Source organism: Cervus elaphus, chromosome 20, assembly GCF_910594005.1.
Source record: "Cervus elaphus chromosome 20, mCerEla1.1, whole genome shotgun sequence".
NCBI lineage: Eukaryota > Metazoa > Chordata > Mammalia > Artiodactyla > Cervidae > Cervus > Cervus elaphus.
In genome coordinates, this window is record NC_057834.1 from 67382424 (window position 1) to 67399455 (window position 17032).

A 17032-nucleotide genomic window follows, 5' to 3' on the forward strand; every position below is an offset into this window, starting at 1 on the left:
AACCTCTCTGAGAATGTCTCTTGGGTTTATGAACTGTGTGTGTGTGTGTGTGTGTGTGTGTCTACGGACACCTATGCACACACATAAATATATATATACACACACATACATATGTAATTATTAAGCTAATAATCGTTTAATAATTTCTTATGTGAATGTGGTGCAAAGTTATCGGTAGGAGAATTGGTGTTTTTTCAGAAGACAATATATGGTTCCTTTAATATTGTCAAAGTGTTGGAGGTTCCCTTCCCGTGGTAGCTTCTTCCCTTCTCTCTCAACAGATAACAAATGAAGAGGGAAAGAAAAGGTACTTTTTTTTTCAGTGGTTGAATTGCAGTAATGAATGTTAAGAACATCTCTTTTATCTAAGGTTTGGATACTCATGGTTTCTTTGATTTCAGGGGAAATGAGTCAATAATTTACAAAATAATGATAAGTTCCCACCCATATTGGAATTCCATAAACAAGTCAAGAAACTTCTTGGTAACTTAAAAGTAACTTTATTACAGGTACTGTGATAGTTGACTTCAAATCCAGCTCGAGTTTACTGGTTTGAAAAGTGTTAGACCTTGCACCAGAAAGTGTTTGTTTTTTTCCATTGTAATTTGCTAAACTATGCCAGAAAGTCCAAATTCAGTGTCATGTTTATTTTCTCGCCTCTTTGAAAAGCTGTAAGATAAAAAATTAGTTGGTGATTCTCAGGCCCTTTTGCTTTCTGCAGATGTTGGGTTTCCAAGGCACATGTTTTTCAAGAGACTAAATGGCTCAGGGATTTTTCAAGAATTTTTTTTTTTAAGAGAAAAGCCTGTCACTGTCAGGACACTGGTTTGGGTACAACCATAATCAGTAATGTCTGTAACTTGTCCCTTGGTAATTACCATTCTGTTCCTCATTTAAATGAGATAGCACTTTTCAGATCCAAGTATCTGTCCCCATTGGCAGGTGCCATTTAGGGATGCTAGCATATTTGCGCAAAGAACTTGATTATTCTCCACTTAGGGGGAGCTATTAAGGGGAAAGGGAATTCATTAGTCATTATTGAGTGCCTACTTTGTGCTTGGCACTGAATAGTCAGGGCCACGTATACTTCTCAGAGCAGCACTTCCAGGAGATATATTCAATTAACATTTGAGGCCCCCGAGGATCAGATAATAAACTAGAAGCACCTGAAGATGAAAATGGTGAGTGTGGTGTTTGATGCCTCTGCGACCTAATGCCAAATGCCATACTGCTTGTCCTAGTTCCAGAGAACACTTTCTCTGAAAGAAGCTAAGAACGGCTGCCAGGATGAGGATCTAGAATATACTCACAAGATTTTAAAAGGAATGATCCAGCTTGATTTCCATGTTTTGATTTTCAGTTCTTTTAGTTACAAGAGAGAATTTGGGAGTCAGTGTGCAGAGAAGGTGGTGTTGGGTTTTTGAGGCTGGCTGTGCTGCTGGCCTTGGTTTCCCCTTCTGCTCTTCCCAGGAGTACTCTCTCACGGTGTGAATGGTTGGGAACAGTAATGGCAGCCCTGCCTTTCCATTCCTCTCAAGAACACTGACCTAGCCCAGTCACTCTTCATGAAAACAATATTACTAATAATAGTGTTAGCAATACCTGTCATCTGTTGGATTTTATTCTCTGTGCGTGCGTGCTAAGTCTCTTCAGTCGTGTCCGACTCTGCGACCCTGTGGACTGTAGCCCGCCAGGCTCCTCAGTCCATGGGATTCTCCAGGCAAGAGTACTGGAGTGGATTGCCGTGCCCTCCTCCAGGGCACCTTCTGGACCCAGGGATCAAACCCGCATCTGTTAATGTCTTCTGCATTTGCAGGCGGGTTCTTTACCACTAGCACCACCTGGGAAGCCCTTGTATTCCCTATACCTATCTAATACTCGAATTACCTATGAAAGCTGTTATTATTGTCAACCTTTGGGGAAACTGAGATTTAGAAAGGTTAATTAACTTGCCAAGGACCAAGCCTAAAAACATTACACCCGAATTTTAACCCTACTGTGTCAAACCTGTGCCTTTTCCATTACAGCATTCAAGTTCAGCTTACTCATAAATCATTCTTCTAAACAAATGGCTCAAATGGTCTCTTTCCCCATCTTCTACATTTCTTGGACTGTAGTGATAAAGATTCTATGTGATATATATATATTTTTTAACCTTCAAACTCATTTCTAATCCTTAAAACTAATTTTGGAAAGTAGTTCTCCTCACTACCACAATCAGTGGTTCGGTTTCAAATTTGACAAATTTATTTATCTAAAAGTGAAAAGCAATATATTCTTTACATTTTGTCACTTATATATAGTGCTGACTTGGGGTACGTGTTTGGAGTATGACAGATTCAAAGTGCATTATGCTGTTGTGTTAAGAGTTGGAGATTCTACTTGCTATGTAACCTTGATTGCTGTGTAACAACTAATTTACAACTCCTTAATTCTTGATTTTCTAAGTCACAGGATTTTGAATATTAAATGGGATATTATATGTAAATACCATTCTTGGCTCATAGTTGATCATCCAGAGGAGATCACTCTATAATTAACATTATTAACAAAATAGTAATTCAGTAAATGCTTATTGAATTCCTGGGTTGCATGCACTCTATTAGCCAGAGTAGTGGTTATAAAAAGGCAATTTCAGAAGTAAACTATGGTCACTGATCCTAAAGGGTTTACACACTAAGTTGGGAAAGTAGATAACCATGCCAAAAGTCATAAACCATTATAATAGAAATGTCATATGCACATATATGTATATGTATACACACACACACACACACACATATATATGTACCACAAAGACCCCTGGTGGTTCAAAGAGGACAAGATCGTTTTTAATTGAAGAGGGGGAGAAAGGGTTCTTGAAGCAAATGGTGGCTTTTCAGATGTGATTTGAAGGAGGGCTGAAATGGAGTTTGAGCCCGGACATCGCAGAAGCAGCTGTATGAACATGAACTACATGCTTGGTAGAGAGAATGCGGCTTGTACTTGTGAAACAGGGGGTGGTCGGTCTTGTTTCTAAAGTGCTGTGCGGGGCTCACAGGGGTGTATGGCTGAAGAGGAAGACTAGGGTCTCAGCACTGAGTCCTGGAATGCCGGGCTGAGTTTTTCTCAATTTGTTGGGAACTGAGTAGGGACTTGTGTGATGGGTGGTGTTTTAGGACATTTTGGGGACCGTACTGTAGGGCTCTTCTGTTATTAAATATCCGTGTAAGATAATTTTAGGCTCTTTATCTCCAGGTCTATTTTGTGTTGTGAAATATTATTATTTTAATCGTGTTCTCAGGAAACACCTGTAATTTGACTCATTTACAAAGACGACATGGTTTACAAACTCTTTTAAAACCGGTATTGTTCAATTTGATCTGTATAACATTTACAAAAACACCACCTCCAGGATTTACAGATGTAAACTTAATACGGGACCTGTGTTTTTCATTGATTAAAAGACCTGGTGATGACAATGGTTTCTGCTCTCTCCATTTGTATACTGTGGCCACTACACTAGCTCCTATTGTTCCTTAGATCTCTGAGCAACACAGATGATCTGAAGGAGACAAAGCTAAACCATCCCTCTTCATAGAGCCAGAATGAAGACTGGAAAAACAACAGTGAGCTGGGCACATTTGAGAGTGAGGGAACATTTCTGATTCTTTATGCCTGCATCCGAGGGAAGCTCCCTCAGCTCTGAGACTGAGGCATGGGGCTGCTGCTGCTGCTCTCCCAAGGATGTTGCATTTCTAAATGTGGTGGAAGTAGATGGTGATAGACAGATATCTCATATCCAGAGCTCCATCTTGTTAAATATTTGAACCTTCCCCACAGACATCTCCTTCCTTGAATCTTGCCTTGGGTGCTCACTCCTAACTCTGCCTGTCTCCACTCCCAGAATACACTATACTTCTGTGGTGTGGGCAGGAGAAAAAGCACAGATATTGGTGTTAGGTCTGAATTCTTATCCTGCTTTTTCTCACTATCGATGTGAACTTGGGAAATTTTACTTATTCATAACCAAGGATTAAACAACTGCTTCCTGAGAGGCAGTGTCTGTAGAGGTTAAGATCACAATTCTGGGGTCAGATTGCAAGCCCAGATTTGCCACTTTCCAGCTATATGAACTTGAGCCTGTCTTTCTGTGCCCATTTCTTCTGTAAAATGGAGATCTTATGAGTATGAAATTGGTTAACATATGTAAATATCAGGTTAGTGCCCAGCTGTATATGTGTTAGCTACCATTAGTCCTCCCAAGGTTTGGGGATAATTAATCAAGGCAACCTATTTAAGAAGCCTAGCAAAATACCTTTGTTAGGGGCTCCAGGGCTGATAAAATATTCAAGGTGGACAGAAGCCACCTAGCTCTATCCATCACCCACAAAATTGGGGAGCCTGAGTAGCAAAAACAGTAAAATTCAATCAGACCTCTGTCATTCCAATCCAGTCAGTGATTTCTGCCTTTGACAACTCCTTCATTTCTTCAGCAGGCTAACACTAGCTAGTATTTCCTATGCACTAGACACTGTGTAACATAAATTTAATGTGTTCCTTTGTTTAATGCTCACCATAGTAACATAATACTTTCTTTAAACACACACACTATCATTAAGCCCACTTTTTACTGAGAAATTAAATGTTTACTGAGATTAGATGTCAGACTTGTATTAAATTTTTTCAATCCATTAATATAATTAATCTTCACAGTAAACTTATGAAGGAGACTTGGATGTAAAAAGGTGAGATGATCAGTCCAGAGTCCTTCAGTGACTGCCAGAATTGTCAAAGCCTGTATATTTAGTTATTTTGTAATGTACCTTTATCCTTACATGTCAAACAGATCTTTAAAGATCATTAGTCATAGGGATTCCATACTGAAAGGGTCAAATTTTTCTCAAACCTTTTCTCTTCGGTTTCTTTTCTTTTTTTTTCTGATTTGATGGGAAACTTTGTGTTCCAGAGTAGATAATGGTTTCAATGTGTAGTGTAGGAAATTGATTTGTTTCCTATCAAGCTTGAAATGTCATGGAAAGGTGGGTGGCAACAGGACGGATTTGAAGCTGTTTCTGTTCTGATCTGCAGCCACGTTGCTTATCTCTATGGCACACATGGGTATGGTGCTGCGGGCTGTTTCTGTGGAACCCTCTGGTTCTAGATCTGCAAACAGCGGTGCACAGAGAGCTGAGGTGTCCTCTGCATCTAAAACGTGTTTCTTAAAGTGGACCCTGGCACTAGATTTGGGAGGAGTAGTGAACACACTGAAGTTGTGGTATAAAATACCATATGTATGTATGTGTGCCCATCTGTGTGTGCATGTATGTATGCATTTTTCTAGTAAGAGCCTCGTGGCTTTATCCGATTGTCAGAAATGCCCAAGATTCCTAAAAGTTAAGAACTACACTTTGAGGATTTATGACTCTGTTCAAACTCCTCCTCATGTCTCTGAGGGCTTTTCTTTACTTAGATATTCTCATTCATATTCATTCATTCATATCCATCCTCCCTCTTTCCCTTCTCCCTCCCTGCGTTCCTTTGATAGTCTCTTTTTTTCATTTATCCCCTCCCCTTGGCATGCTGATTAAGAGATTGTTGGGGGTCAGGAATCTGAAAACCAGCTGGCTTTTCCTTTTCCTCTCCTTCTCCCTCTGCCTCTGCTCTTGCCCCTCCTCCTCCTCTTCCCTTCCCCCTCATCCCCTCCCTCCCTCCCTCCCTCCTTCCCTTCTCACCCCCTCCATCCTCTGTCACTCGTTATCCCTGTGGCTTCTCTGCGGCAGTTAGCTTATCTGGAAAAATGTTGACTTATTCCTGCCCATCTCTCGTGTCTTTTGGAGCGAGTTTTGAGGATCAAGTGGGTGTAAATGCATGTTAGAGACAATTAATCACTGCATGCATAAAAGGAAAACATAACATGAGCAGATTACGTGGGTTATCTAGCTGCTTGGTCATTGGAGATGGTTATATTGCTGATAGCATGTCTTTGCCAGCCCAATACACTTACTCTGTGGAGTAGAAAAATGAATGAGGTTTTTATACTTCTTTTCTTAGTTTCTTGTAGAGAGAATAGCAAAAATAAAAAGCCAACAGTATGAAATGGCCTAATTATTATAGCACATAATTCTAATACCCAATGCTGTCTTTCAAACTATTTCAGTAAGCTCTTATTTTCAAGATTATTATAGAGAGTTATCCCATTCGTTTGTGTAATTTGAAAGAAATAATGTTTCCAGGGAGCAGTGTTGATACCATCTGTTAAGTTTGCATTGTATCATATTAATTTTTAAATTAGAACTGTGCCCAAAAGTCATTATTTGTAAGTTTGGAATGATAACAATGCAGCTACTGTGTGCTAGGCACAATGCTATTACTTGGCATGTATAACAGGGGAGGCATATTCACTGCCCTTCAACAGTTCAGACACTGCGTGAAATTATATCTCTTATCCTCAACTTTCTTGTCTCTAAGACTGAAATGATGATACTTCCCATACCTTTTAAGAATTAAATATAAGCATGCATGAAATAGTAGGTGATAGCTGCTTTTTTAACATAAATGCCAGTGATACCTATTGATAGTACATGGCAAAAGGATGTTACCCTTAATCATTTCTGTTGAATGGAAGTGGCAAATCATTAACTCTGCTTAATAACTCTTTTTAGGTACTATGTGTGGTAACACATCTAAGGAGCTCAAGCAGTTTGCTCCACTGGGATCTGAATCAATTACTTCAAGTCCTCTTCTCTCTTGGCTGCCTACCGTTGCCCACCAATTTGACTGGCAGCATAAATGGTGTCATTCCTAGAAGACAGGGGAGAGTTAAAGCATCTTGGTTATATATCACTGTGCACTTTACAGTAACCGTATGCTTGTAAATGTATGAGTTCATTTACAACCAGGCATAAAAAGGGGAATTAAAAATCTGTGTTCAAAGATAAACCTTCACTGGTTTCTAAGACCAGTGGAATAGCCAAATGGCCATGGCGTGCGTGTTCAGTTGTGTTCAACTCTTTGGAACCCCATGAACTGTATAGCCTGCCAGTTTCCTCTGTCCATGGAATTTTCCAGGCAGAAAACTGGAGTAGGTTGCCATTTCCTACTCTACGGGATCTTCCCAACCCAAGGGATCAAACGTGTGTCTTTCGTGTCTCCTACCTTGGCAGGCAAGTTTCTTTACCACTGAGCCACCTGGAATAGCCAATAGAACTTGCTTTTCCCAGCTCAGTGTTCCATGTAGATAAATGGAGGAGGCAAGTTCTGAGGTCAGAGATCTTAACCTATAGTTAGGAAGATCTTTTTGACAGCCTTTGGAAAATCATAGGAATATCATTTTGATGGGAGGTATTTTATCTGAATATAACATGTGAAATGGAGTTCTATATTCAGTAATATTTAATCTATTTCTGAGAATGCCAGTTTTCACTCAGCAGGCTGGTTACTTTTTTAGTCTTATTATGACAGATGTAGTTTGAGAATCACTGTCAGGAAAATCACCTTTTTTTTTGGTGAAAACAGAATCTTGAGATTATTTTCCAGATCAGGTGCATTTTAAACTTTAAAGACAGTCTTTTGGTGGACTTTTCTCACTGAGAGAACATGTGTGAATGGAAGTATGTGTGTGTGTTTGGTATTTAATAAATTTATAATTTCGTGTATGAATTCATTGTCTCCCTTGCTTCTAACCTTTATAGTGCTCCCCCACCCTTCTCCTAAGAAAGAAAATTTCTGGAACTTTTCCTCTGTATCCTTTCAGACCAAGCACCAACTCCTGTGAGCAGATGTTTTTCCTTAGATGAGATAGCTGCATTCACCTCAGTGATTCCTTCATGTCTTTAGCACGTGCGTGTGTGCTAAGTTACTTCAGTTGTGTCCAGCTCTTTGCAACCCTGTGTACTATAGCCCACCAGACTTCTCTGTCCTTGGGATTTTCCAAGAAAGAATACTGCAGTGGGTTGCCATGCCCTTCTCCAGGGCATCTTCCTGACCCAGGGGCTGAACCCACATCTCTTAAGTCTCCTGCATTGGCAGGTGGGTTCTTTGCCACCTGTGCCACCTCTTTAGCACATTATGGCATTAAAAAAATCTTATATTGTGCTTTATGTTGTATTTATTGTTATTCATGTTTCTATCACTAGATTTGAGCATCTCAAAGTCAGAGGTTTTTTTTTTTTTTTTTTTTTCCCAGTGGGTTTTGTCATACATTGATATGAATCAGCCATGGATTTACATGTATTCCCAATCCCGATCCCCCCTCCCACCTCCCTCTCCACCCGATTCCTCTGGGTCTTCCCAGTGCACCAGGCCGGAGCACTTGTCTCATGCATCCCACCTGGGCTGGTGATCAAAGTCAGAGTTTTATAATCTGACTCATCATGTCCAGCTCTTTGGTTATTTTTGGGTAGATAAATTATCCAGGGACTAATTGAAGTTTGTGATGATGAGGTTGTAATAACCAAATTCTGCTGAGCACACACTTAATAACCATTCATTAAAATAGGCAAAATAGTCCTTTCACTCTCTCCTCTGGCAGTTCTCTGCCCTTTGAGGTATTTTAAGTGTATAAACCTTATATGAAAGATATATAGAAAAGAAGCATAGTCAAGGTAAGATTCTGTGTCCCCTGATTGACACACTTCAAGCAGAAATACTCCTGTCCATTGAGAACAAGTCAGAGGGCTGTAGGTTGCAGGCCTTGCAGGAGTTTTATACCTTGTTTGTTCAAGGGTAGGAAGTATTTCCAAACTATTTTGGCCAATCTGCATAGTTTGAATTTCACCAAGAGTCCTTTTTTAGCATTTATCATGCTAACTGAAAGTCTCTTCTTTGATCAATTAAAATATATATATATATTTATCAACAATGCTACTTTAGTTGTTAATTAACACGCATGCATGCCAAGTTGCTTCAGTTCTGTCCGACTCTTTGTGAGCCTGTGGACTATAGCCTCTGTCCATGGGATTCTCTAGGTAAGAATATTTGAGTGGGTTGCCATGCCCTCCTCCAGGGGATCTTCCCAACCCAGGGATCAAACCTGTGTCTCTTACGCCTGCTGCTTTGGCGGGCAGGTTCTTTACCACTAGTGCCACCTGAGAACCCCTGTTAATTAACATATGATGGCAAAAAGATTTATGGCAGCCTCTTTGGTATGTGACCTTTCTGATAAAACTCTTGTGACTGTTGGGATTTCCTTCTTCCCTCGCTCCTCTTTCCTTCTTTCCCTGAGCAAACATTTGTTGAGTACTTTCCATGGGTAGCTTACCTTGAAAACAAGACATAGAGATTGCTTGACTTGCTCCAAATTCCAAAAACAGGATTAAAGCTAATTTCCCCCTTCTCTAAACCTCTCAAAACAATCTCAGGAAATAAAAGGCTCATGAAATCATGGGGCGCTTAAAGACAAATGTAGTCTTGACATATCTACAGTTACCAAAGTAACTTACGGCATTTCCTCTCTAAGGACATGTGTTGATACAACCAGAACTTCTATGTTGTGGAAATTGTGTATTGCATTTCGAGCATAATGATCCCTTTTTTAAGGGTGCTCTCAGCAGTGCCGGCAGAAACTGTACTTGCCTATCGAGGTTTTTAATCAAGATTTCAGATTTAGCTTTTTCTCACACTGGGTTGCACGGAAGTGCTCTTGAGACTGAGAAATATCCTGTATTTCGCCATGTTCTCCCAAACATCAAAATTGAGCAGTCTTGGATAAAGGCAGTGCACCTGGGGCCTCATCTTGTAATTTAAAATGAGCTCCTGACATTTCCAGTTGAAAAACAAACCACTATCTTCGGGTTGGTGGCAATGACCTCTTCCTTCACACGTGCCTTTCCAGCGTGGGCTTTGCTGAGTTACTCAAATGAATGAAGAGACTTAGTCAAAACTACGTGACAACCCTTTTGGTCTCACAAAGAGGCCTTTGTTTGTTCTTCTCACTGGCTCCATCACATGGTTCCTTGGGGTCCCCTTTTCCTTTTTCCTGGGGCTCAGTCTAGAATACAGATAGAGGAATCCAGTAGATACTTTATTCAAGCCACACTGACAGGCTTTTTCTGCCACTCCATTTTTGGAAAAGATTTGTGAACCCATTGTGAGAGAGATTATGCTTCTTTGTAGCTGGAACTTTTTCATCATGAAAGAGGCCTTAGAGATCATTTAGTTTCATCTCCTAATTTCCAAATGAATGGCCAGAGAGATTACATGACTTGCCCAAGGCCACGCAGCTAGTGAGAAACTACACCAATAGCAGGACATACACAGGCACTTGGTGAACATCAATCTTTGTAAGTACTTTACACATATTAACTAATTTAATCCTCGCAATATTAGGGATAGGCGCTGTTGCTATCCCAGTTTACAGATGAGGACACTGAGGCTCAGAAAGATTAATCAACTAGCTCATGACCCCACAGCACGGAAGTGATGTACCTGCATATGAGCTTTTAATACAGAGATGGTTCTCTTCCTCAGGACCATATTTTTTGTTACCTCTGGGAGGGGTTATGAGTGCCTACAACAAATCATTCTGCATAGCAATATTATTAATAGTTAAAAGATAGAGATGAAGAGTATGTGATTATTCTGATAGCTTCTTTTTTATGAATTTATACTGTTGATTGAATATTGTATTTACAGTTAACACTTAATCTGTGATAGTGAAGAGGTAGTAGCAGGTTAGGAAAAAAGCATTTAATTTAACCAAAATCATTTGGTTCTATGATGCTTTCCTTTATTGTGCTGACATCGAATCTTTTCAGACAAAAAGTAAAATTACGTTTGCAACTTTCAAATGGCTATAACAAAAAACTACCCATTTTTGATACACAGATCTTAAATTCTTATAATATGATTTTAACATAGCACAATATAGTTGTCACACTATATAACTGAACAACTGCACTCACGGCATAGTTACTACATTTCGCATACTAGTTTGGCATAAGTTTGGCATCTAGTTAGAGTCATGGAAGAACTATTCAGCGATCTATTTCAGGGAAAAAGATAGACATTTATATATTTTGAATCCTTTCTTTTTGGAGAAACTTAGAAATACTCTTGAATCTTGGTCCAGTCCTGTGGTGCTGTTGCCTGTGAAACAGCAGTGGCCTAAGAAAGTGCAGTTCTCTGCTCTGTGCTTTATGGGATTCTCCCTGCCCTTGGTTTCCATCTCTTTAAATCTCTATTCTTTAATTTGGGCAGCCCCAATTCCATCTTTTTCCTAACACTTCTCCTGATGCATCTAATCAATGGCAATCTTCCCCATAAACTCCTTTTTAAATAACTCTTTCCCCTTATATACTTACATAAAACAGAGGTAATTGCAGGTGTGGAGTGGGGAGGTGGAGAGAAAGCAAGACAAAAGGAACAATAGTCATAATGTACTGTTTTATGGAACTAGTGAATGCAGAGAATTGTTAATAAATTTTGTATATGCAGGTTTCATGGATCTGAAATTAAAATAAATAAATAAAAGGAGCAGTGACTCACTGATCTGACTGGCAAGTGACCTGAGTTGTCTTCCTTCTCTGCTAGTTGCTACTTTTGAGACCTTGAGAAAGCCACATAGCTTTTTGGCCACTGTAACATTAGATAACTGGTGTTAACTCCACTCGGGGCAGAAAACGGACTCGTGGCTCCCTGAGAAGCTGTTTCTGTGCATGAAACCAGGTCTGGCTGTTAGGACACTCTACCTTGACAGTGAAAGCCTGTCTCCTTGTCTTCTGCTTAGTGGTCTCTCACCTTTTGCAGCCACATGGAACAACCTAGATGGTTTCCCAGTGAAAGCGTTAGTTGATCAGCCGTGTCCAACTCTTTGCAACCCCATGGACTGTAGCCCACCAGGCTCCTCTGTTCATGGAATCCAGGCTAGATTACTGGAGTAGGTTGCCATTTCCTTCTCCAGGGGATCTTCCCAGCCTAGGGATCGAACCTGGTTCTCTGCGTTGAACGCAGATTCTTTACAGTCTGAGCCACCAGAGAAGCCCAATGTATGAAGTTATCTTTCAGTTCTCTGACTCTTCTTGAGATTTATGGTCTTCAGCTTGACAGAGCATGAATTTGAGTCCCATTTTACCATTCTGGCCACTCACATCTGACTTTTCTCAGATGTCCTGTGTCTTTAAAGCATGGCGCCAGTACCAAATAGTATATTTCATAGGTACTTGCACTCCTGGCAAATAGAGCAGAAATCTTTCATACTCTTTTTTTCTTAATGCTTTCGCCTTGGGATCAGTATAGTCATCTTGTGGTCAGTTATGTTATCTATAAAGGAAGTAGGTTAAATTTGTCACCAAGTAGGCAAAGATACTGTATGATAATGCACACTGCTCCTCCCATGACCACGGCAAACATTGCTAAGAGATTGTGGCACTTTCTCTCTGAGTCTGATCTAGGAGTTCAGCCTTTAAGACAGAACTCCACGCAACTTATGATCAGATTTGCCCTCTTGGGATCAAATGACTAATAAAATCTTTCCAACCATAGGTAGCCTATACAATGTAGTATACTACATGTCTATGCATTATGATTAATTGCATGCAAATATTATGGCCATCAAAAGATTATAAATTCTTATAGAAGAACAAATATGTCTTGTATATCTTTGACTCTTGTTCACCACATAATGCCCAATATAATGCCTTTCAAATAGTAGATATAAGTAATGATTTGTGTGTTTTAAGAGAAGAGAATTAGAGAAGTATAAATTAAAATTATTTGGGGTACCTATTCATAGATACTTAAACCATAAAGTCCTAATTATTTTTCTAAAACCTATCTTTATGAGTTTGACTTTATTTGCCAGTCATCTCTAGTTTCAAATATTTTCCCATGTACACTCAACTTTTCCATGTTTTCAAAGAGGTTGCCCTAGTGGTAAGGAATCCAGCTGCCAATGCAGGAGACCTAAGAAACATGAGTTCCATCACTGGGTCGGGAATATCTCCTGGAGTAGGAAATGGCACTCCACTCCGGTATCGTTGCCTGGAAACTTCCACAGACAGAGGAGCTTGGTGGGCTGTGTAGTCCACGGGGCCACAGAGAGCTGGACGTGACTGAGTGACCAGGCACACACACATATAGAATGTAGTTCAAAATAAATCTTGTTTACTTCGTGTGGAGAATATTTCACACATCTATCATTTGTTGTAAAAATCTTTAACATCATCAGATTGTGCCTTTGTAACTACTGTGTCTTTTCCCCCATGTCCTTAATTGCCCAAGGCACAATTAAATTTTTATTACTTTGAATCGTCACTACTTAAGCGTTTATGTGGGCTTCCCTGGTGGCTCAGATGGCAGAGAATCTACCTGCGGTGCAGGAGACACTGGTTCAAAATGTGATGTTTTTTCTATTTTCAGTACTTTATGTTTCTCTAAACAAATTGGTCAGGATCTTCCCAACCCAGGGAGCAGGGAATGGGTACCCACTCTATTCTTGCCTGGAGAATTCCATGGACAGAGGAGCCTGGCGGGCTACAGTCCATGGGGTCTCAAAAAGTTGGACATGACTAACACCACACATATAAGCATTTATGTAGCATATGCTCTTTCTTCATCACATGTGATATTTTCTCTATTTTCAGTCCTTTATGTTTCTCAAAACAAATTGGTTGATTTAAAGAGCATATCATCTTCCATTCTATTTGGTAAATTAAACCACCAATACATTTCACACATGAAGTTTGCATGTTTGGTAAATTAGAAAACTTTTTTGGTGTTCTCAAGTAGGATTCAGATCTTCGCTAGCAGGGTTTCTAAATGAGATGAGTCAAGATTTTATTGTCACTCAGGGTGTGTGAATCATACTCTGTACATTTTCATTAGTAATTATAGATTAAGAGTTGAAACATTTGACTCAATACATGGAACTATTTTTGAGAGGAGTTTCTTTCCTTGGAGAGTGATAAAAATTAGTGGTGCTTTAGAGAATGACATTAATGAGTAAAGGAAGATTCAGTGCTCTGGTTCAGGCAGAATCACTTACAACTTCAATTAACTTCAGAAGGAACCAGGAAAATGAAATTTGGATTTTACTGTTTATGGATACTTTTCATTGAAATTCAGGATTTCCCAATTAGGGTGAAATATCAAACAAGTGCAAATTAGTTCCTCTCCAAAGAATCCAATGGTTACAAAGGAAATAGCCTACTCCTAATCACTTTAAAGCACAGTGATCTGGTATTTGGTAATTCATTCCTCATTTATTCTTTAGGAAACGTTTGCTAGACTTCCCTGGACAAGGCTTTGTGGTGTCAGGGGCTCTACATATTCAAAGATGGAAGAAAGAATCTCCATTCTCAAGGAACTCAAGTTCCATGTAGGTGAAGAGTTGAAATATCCTAATCCTGATAACTGACAGTGAGCTGGGATGAGGGAAAGGGAAGAAGGCATGAAAGATATTTCTGAGAGGAGGTGATGTTAGCTAGTCAGGTAAGTGAGGCAAGGGTGTTCCAAGCAAAGAACAAAGTCTTTTAGACTCGAGAAACCTTCTTGTTTGAAGAAACTCTAAGAGTATCTGGAATAGAAAGGTAATTAGGTTCAGAACATAAGGATGTTTAGTAAAAAGTACATTACAGTAATACTCAAGGGTTTGAAGTAAAAATTCCCTTATCAGCTTGAAGAGATAAACCTGTGATATACTGTTTAACCTCTAGGCTCACTTAATCTATCTGCAAAATGTGACATTTAAGTCTGCCTGTCTTACAAAGTAATTTTATTTCTGTAACTGATTTTAACTAAGAAGTTAACCCTTCAGATGCATATGTTGCTGCTACTGCTAAGTCACTTCAGTCGTGTCCAACTCTGTGTGACCCCATAGACGGCAGCCCACCAGGCTCCGCCGTCCCTGGGATTCTTCAGGCAAGAACACTGGAGTGGGTTGCCATTTCCTTCTCCAATGCATGAAAGTTAAAAGTGAAAGTGAAGTCGCTCAGTCGTGTCCGACTCCCAGCGACCCCATGGACTGCAGCCTACCAGGCTCCTCCGTCCATGGGATTCTCCAGGCAAAAGTACTGGAGTGGGTTGCCATTGCCTTCTCCGCAGACACATATATTACATAATATTAAATCATTATTTGCAACACGGACAGTGCTAAATTTGTACAATTGCAAAAGCTTATGTTAGTATGCACAATTAAAATTGGCTAGGATATTTTTGTTACTATTGCTGCGTTTTGCTTCTATAATGAGGTCATTTTAACTTGCATTTTATAAATTACTTAACAGGTGTGTTCACCTCTGTAGTAAATGTCTTCGGTCTTCTCATTTTCAGTTGGATAGTGAAGTGAAAAATATGCATCTACATGTTGCTCTAGAAATGTGAGGACATGCTCGTGCACTTCTTTTAAAAAGGTTGAAATTTATGTGTAATGGAACTGTACTATTCTTGGTAGGTGAAGCTCAGATTTTCCAGTTTATGGCATTAAGGATTAAATGTGCTTGCTTTTCTTGCAAGATGCTCTATCCTTCTAAATTTAGTCATCTAATTAAGATTTCCATTCATGGGAAATGACTTTAAAGAGCACATAAGACAGGCTTTTACACAAACAAACTTTGATTGGATTAATTGGATTTGCATAAATTTTATGATGTGAGTGTGTTAGTGTCTTGGTTTCATCCACCTGGAAGGGAGAACTTAAAGGGATTTGTAAAGAGGAAACACATTAAAGGTTGCAAAGGAAGCATGTAAAAGGAGTCAGGTTAATGGCGTGTCAAGAATGCAGCAGCCAAAGCTTTGGCAATATACAAGCTGGCCAAGTCTGGAAAAGCTGGGCATAAGTAAAAAGAAGTGGGAGGTTCAGAAAGACCACAGGATTTTAATGTTCATTTGTTTGTTTGTTTTTTCCCAAAAGAAAAGGGGTCTAGAGCATCCCTGATGCCCCATATGGGTTTGGTAACAGAGGATGGGGGAGCTGGTAGTACATTTAGGACTGCTATGACTAAAGCAAGGATGGCAGCTTGGATTGCAGGCAGGCAGGCTTCTTGCAGGCAGTTCTGATAGAGGGTCACTTATTCATCAGGGACCTGTCCTGATCGAGGTTTACCAAAAGGATGGCAGCCTGGAACTGGGGCACTGAGAAGCAGGGCAGGGCAGGGCAGTGCTGGGAAGCAAAGAGGTGGTGGTATGGAGGAAGGCTTCCTGAGCAAGAAAAGGCAGGCTGGTCTGAATAGGCATATCCGGAAGGGTCAAGGGGACAGAACAGGGTGCTGAGATGAGGCCCCAAACACACAGTCTGGGGCTATGGGGTTTGGCAGCCCAGATTAGGATCACTGGCAGTGGAGAACAGGAATCCTTCCCAGTAGGCAGTGATCAGAGGCTCAGAAAGTGATTCTGAGCCAAGTTTAAACAACAGATGTGAGGCAACAGAATTCAGAAAGCCTTGGTATGGAACCAGACTTCAGACCTTACAGCTGTTCCTGCAGAAGTGTTCTGCAGAACATTGGTTCTGGCATTCATGTGTTAAAGTAATGATGGGACATCAACAGTAGCAACCTCATGACCTCTTATCCTGTATAATCATTTAGAGATGATAAAACCCAGGCTCAGAAAAATTAAATTTTCTCACAGTGTTACAGTAAAACAATGGCAGAGTTTAGATTAGACCCGTCCCTGGTGTTTTAAACCTTTGATCTTTAACGTGCTTTGTAGAGAGTAAAGAAAAGGGCAGCTGGTGTGAAGATAAATGAGCAGGGCTTTCCTGACCTCGGGAAGCTCATGGTCCAGTCAAGGATCTAGGCTCATGCAGAAATAACCTTAATGTTTTAAAAAACTTGTGCTGTTTCTAGAAGAGCACCTGGGACCTGGCCACTGTTTGATGTCTGAATGAATGTCGAGGGAACTTCTGTGGTTGACCAGTGAAGAAAATGATCGGTTTGAACTCAGCCTACAAAGAACGGGCTTCCCTGGTGGCTCAGAGGGTAAAGAATCTGTCTGCAATGTGGGTGACCTCGATTCGATCCCTGAGTTCAGAAGATCCCCTGGAGAAGGGAATGTTTCCCCACTCCAGTATTCTTGTCTGTAGAATTCCATGGACAGAGGAGCCTGGCGGGCTCCA

General features: G+C 40.2%; 1 protein-coding gene across 4 annotated transcripts in view; it reads left to right on the forward strand.

Moving 5' to 3' along the window:
* The window catches only part of PLPPR5 (phospholipid phosphatase related 5), a 124691-nt gene that overhangs the window by 931 nt on the left and 106728 nt on the right, over positions 1-17032 (forward strand). The window lies entirely within an intron of this gene.